The sequence below is a fragment of the Echinops telfairi genome, unplaced genomic scaffold (genome assembly GCF_000313985.2).
Source record: "Echinops telfairi isolate 266 unplaced genomic scaffold, ASM31398v2 ScPeMD7_18;HRSCAF=68, whole genome shotgun sequence".
NCBI lineage: Eukaryota > Metazoa > Chordata > Mammalia > Afrosoricida > Tenrecidae > Echinops > Echinops telfairi.
Window position 1 is genome coordinate 56,030,536 of NW_022103915.1, and position 5,314 is coordinate 56,035,849.

General features: G+C 48.1%; 1 protein-coding gene across 1 annotated transcript in view; it reads left to right on the forward strand.

Moving 5' to 3' along the window:
- Positions 1 to 152: 152 nt before the first annotated feature.
- NIN (ninein) overlaps positions 153 to 5,314 on the forward strand; it is a 105,741-nt gene continuing 100,579 nt past the window's right edge. The window contains exon 1 of the mRNA XM_045287638.1: positions 153 to 223. The gene's annotated coding sequence lies outside the window, so the exon portion shown is untranslated. The remainder of the gene's footprint in view (positions 224 to 5,314) is intronic.

The following is a 5,314-nucleotide window of genomic DNA, read 5'->3' on the forward strand; positions in this document are numbered from 1 at the left end:
AGCCGCGCTTTTGTCCGCGCGGGATCCTTACATATGGAAATGACGCGCGCCAGGGTCCCCAGTCGCGTCTTTCGGAGGGACGGCCGCCCGGGACCGCAGCGCCGGCGGCTACGTACGGTCGGGCGCGCGGAGCCCTGACCGAGCGCCCCCCTTGGCTTTGCAGGGCGCCGGAGGCCGGCGGGCGGGCGGCGGCTGAGCGGGCGCTCCGAGAGGCCGACGGAAGGTAGGCGCGCCGGCGGGGGCCCAGGGCGCGCAGCCCGGTGACCCCGCGCGGGCGCTGGGGCGACGGGGGTGGGCGGCCGTGGGGCGCAGCGCAGGGCTCCGCGCCCGCCCACTGGCTGCACCTCCGACTTCCGAGCGCCACCGCGGCCGGGCACCTGGGCCCCCACCCAGGCCAGTCCCCAACTGAAAGCCGCTACCGTCCTGGGTCCCAGGGCGGACCTGAGCCCCGAGAGGCGGGGGCGCGGGGAGAAAGGGTGATCAGCTCGCCGGTGCCACTCAGGCAGCCTTGAGAGTGAGCAGCTCTTGAAAAGACACCTGCCCGGGAAGCCCAGGGGGCCCGCCTGGGTGGGGGGGCTTGGAAGGCGTCCGGGGTGCAGGGACTGGGGGAGCACGAGAATGACGCTTTCGGTTACTGCGTGCGTCCCGGGCCGCCCCTCCAGACCCGAGGCCTGCAAGTGTGCCGAGACTTCTGGGCTCCAGACCGCCCGGCAGAAAGCGGGTGGAAACCGCGGCTGTTCACAGCTCTTGGGAGTATTTGAGAGACAGAAGTGTGTGGGGTTCGGGGAGGCAAGCGCTAGAAAGGGGCGTCTTCCTTTTTAACTAACTAGGTTAACCTTAACCAAAGGTGCAGATTAAACAGGGGCTGCTGGAAAGATGGCCCTACAGTGTACCGTTCTGTTTTCTGAACAACTTAACATGTGATCTGCTTTTCTTCGCTGTGAAACATCCTCTCTGCGTGCTGGGGAAATTCCAGGCATGCGCTAAGTGTATTGACTCCCGAGCTGAACGCCTGGGTTTATTCAATCAAGACATGCTTAGTTTCGAAATGGTAGTTGTTTAGGGTCAGAAACCTGCTGGCCCTTGAATGATCTTCAGTAGGGGTCCTGTAAACTCTAGTTTTTGCATTTCTTGATGCTTGACAAACTGCACGGGATAGATGGATATAGTTTTATCGTGAGTCATCTCTAAGGGGTGAAGAGCATTGGTGGCGGTTGCATTTCTTGATGCTTGACAAACTGCACGGGATAGATGGATATAGTTTTATCGTGAGTCATCTCTAAGGGGTGAAGAGCATTGGTGGCGGACCTGGCGTCTCGCTCTGGAGTTGAAGTGGGCTGAGGCTGCTTGCAGCATTACAGCCTGCCTGAAAAAGGACTTTGCTGTGGCCCCTTCAGCTGCTGCCAGCGCCGTCCCGGAGGTGAGGTAAACTGCTGGGGAGGTGGTTTGCAGGGTTGTTTATTTTTGCCTGTTCTCTGATGCTTCTTAAGAGGGAAGCATTTTGAACAGCGTTGAGATGAAGGATAGGCCTTAAACTTGAGTCGGACATCAGGAAAGATGCTGCCAACATAGGCCAAGCCTGCACAGGAGGCCACAGAGAGGAAGCCCCTCCATAGGCAGTCTGTTCATTAAAATCTCCAGGATCTTAGAGGGGAGGGAGGGAAGAAAGAGGAGCTGATACCACGGGCTCAAATAGAAAGTAAATGTCTGGAAAAGAATGATGGCAACATATGTACAAATATGCTGGATACAATTGGTGTATGGATTGTTATAAGAGTTGTAAGAGCCCCCAATAAAATGATCTTTAAAAAAAATCTCCCTGTCATTTTAATATGCAGCACTTGCTCAGAATCACGTGAGTTTCTTTCTTTTTCATTTTAGATATGTAATGACCCTTAATATCAAAACATGTTAACTCCCACGGAAGGGGGAGGATTGCGCACCAAAGAATTCTAAATCAACCTATCTTAATTTAATTTAATAGGCAATACGCTTATCATGAACCAAGGTTGTTCAAATAAATTGTTTTAAATGCCACTGCAAATGACTTTCCAAACTAATAATTCACCAGCCCTGATGCTTTCATTTTCAGCTGATAGTGAAAATACAGTTTATCACCCCTTACCTTGATGAAGGGTTGGTAAATTTGGCCAGAACGTTTTTGAGGGATTCAAAAGCACCCTAATGCCTTTTCAGAAGCTATTTTTATAGATGCCAATGGATTTATAAGCCAATAAATAATGTGGTTTGAATTCTGGCTATTGAACTTGCATCTGTTGGGCAGAGGCTTGTGTAGAGACTACATGAAGCTTGCAAATATATATACTTTATCATTTTTCTACTTTCTAATTTTTACCAGTGTAGGATTGTGCAGCTGAGCAATGTCTTCGCATTTAGGATGCATGTAATTTACATGGGAATTGATCATTCAAGTTTCTGGAGGAAAAAAATTAGCATCTCTACCCTAATGCTCATTTAACAAATAAAACTGGGGAAATACTATTTGTGGAAAGAGAAGCTCTTTATTCATACCCTGGAGAAATGTGCATAATAGGTGCAGGCATCCTGAATGAATTTGAGTAAATATGATTGCAGAAGTTAAAGTTGTCATGATCATTCTCTTTTAAAAGAGAAAGTAACAAACGTGCAACTCTGTTTTCAGGTTTGTGATTTTACTCTGTAGCCAATTTCCTGCTTATTGAATCCATACTGTGCTGGGCTAATGGTTTTATCCCTCCCGTAACTACCCGTAGTTAGCTGTTTGATGGGGTTGTATCCGACTACTTATAGGCTTAACAAAAGCATGGGTTTGCTACATTGTTCAGGGCACAACATGAAAAGGCTATTTGTGTCCTTATAAATGTTAGCAAAGGTTGCTATTTTCTTTCTAAATTTTTACATAGGGGAGTTCCCTGTGTGTGGAAAGTTGAGCTTTTGCGGTTTTTTTTTATGCCAAAATTGTCTTTATGGTATTATTGTACTTTTGGTATCCAGCTAATAGGGAGGTGCTGTCTGAGCAGAGAGAAGGCTCTGGCAGTCATCAGTTTGCTGAAGGACAGTGATTTCTGGCAGATATATTCTCCTATACAAACATGTAAATGGAAACTTTTGCTTTTCTGTGAGCTTGTGGTAAAATTCATTTATTCTTGTCACCATTTCCTTCTTATTAAATCAGCCCTAAATTGCATGCCTGGAGATGCTTGCAGCAGATTAATGTGTCTGCAGAAAAGAGAAGAGGGGAACATTTTTATTTGTTCATTGATATTATCAGGTAGCCCTTGCCAAATGGTGAAACCTAGAGGCGTGAATGCAGTGCTTTGCCAAAGCAGGGTTTGTTCGTGTTCCTCACTTCAGTTATAAATAACTAAATTAGTCACTTGGTGATCATTGCAGGTTGGGAAGCATCTATTGTGAGGCCTTTGCAAGCAAGAGGGCTGAGTGGAGAGGGATATCCAGACATGCAGTGGCGCCGTTCAGCTGCTGAACCATCTGGAGAGGGAATGAAAGGGCTGGGCTAGGAGCACTGGCATTGTGCTCCTTGATGATCTTGTTTTCCCTGGCCAGGCTTTGTCCCCCTTTCAGTCCCGCGCAGCACAGACGCCCCCTTTGACTGCGCTGCCATTCGTACAAGCTCCTTCTATAGCTGGGGCGCCGGAAAGTTCACCAGTTCACGAACCCCTGCATACTGGCCTTACGTTGGCAACTTCATTATTCTGGCTGCACCTCACCAATGTCTTCCCCCATTGTCACCGTCCTTCCTTCTGCCAGGGGGCTGCTGAGTGTAGCCCAGCGCAGCACCGCTCATCTCTAGTGGGGACCCATCAGGGTGCAGCAATTTGGCAGCCTTGTTTTGAGTTTTTGGAAGGAAAGAGCTCCTCCAGAGGTTCTCATTGTGTATGGGTGGTAAGTGTTTTGATGAACAGTTCTGTGCCTCTGTCTCCTATTTCACCACCCCTGGTTAGGGCTCCAGGAACCTTGGTGGCCTAGTGGTTACAAGTCGAACTGCTAACTGCCAGGTCAGCAGTTGGAAACCAGCAGCCCCGCTCAGAGACCTCTGGGGGTTTGTGTCAGGCTTGAGGAAGCTGGAATTGTCCTCAGCCATCTGGAGATTTACCATTCAAAAAGGAGTCCTGGTGGCCCAATGGTTATGTGCTCAGCTATGAACCAAAGGACAGCTGTTTGAATGGGCCAGCCAGCCTTTCCGGAGGAGAGAAGACCTGGTGATCTGCTCCCACAAAGAGCACAGCTTAGGGGACCCTATGGGGGCAGTTCTTCTGTAGCCTATAACGTGGCAATGAGTTGGAATGAACCTATCAGGCAAATCGCATCACTCAAAACTCAATTTTCTTAATCTCGCAGTGGTGGGTGCTAGTTCAGTTTTGTCTGGAAAGCATAGAATATCACAAATTAGACATAGGTATGAGAGGGCTTCAATAAGTTTGGGGAAATTGAGTGGAAAGGTTATGGAATGTTACTCCTAACTCTGAGGCCCCTCATAGTTATTCTGGAAAGATAATTTAACAGCTAAGCTTTGGGACGCTTCAGGATCATTTTTAATAGTTTCATCGGCATATAATTCACACATCACAATTTAATAGTTTGGTCATATTAAGAAGAGTTCTGCAGTATTACCACAATCAATTTTAGAACTTTTTTTCTTTCATGTATTCATTGTTGTTAGCTTCCTATTCCACTCCCCTACCTCCCGTCATGCCCGTAGGTCAGTAGTTCTTAACCTGTGGGTCACAACCCCTTTGGAGGTTGAATGACCCTATCACAGGGGTTACCAAACCCTTTCACAGGGGTTTCCCAATTCATAATAGTAGCAAAATTACAGTTATGAAGTAGCAACAAAAATAATTTTATGGTTGGGGGGTCACCACAACATGAGGAGCTGTACGAAAGGGTCCCAGCATTAGGAAGGTTGAGAACCACTGCTGTAGGTCATTATCAATCCAGTTACTGTTTCTATAAATTTACCTATCCTGGATCTCATATACAGAAAGTCATAAAAAGTACAAACAAGAAACAAAAACACCTGGCCCACCAAGCCTTGAGGGCGATATTCCTGCTCAGAGCAGTTAATCCACAGAGAAGACCATATGGCCGACCCCACTATGAGACATGACATCCCACACTGACCCATAGCTCTACAGGGGACAACACTGGAGACACAGTGTGGGGATTGTGCCTGATCTGATCCCATCACACCGAGGCAAAACACTAAGGATGTACAACAGAACAGCAAGGGGAACAGAGCAATAAAGTCTCCAGGGAATACCAAAAATAGACTTTGGGGCCAGGGCTTGGCGCC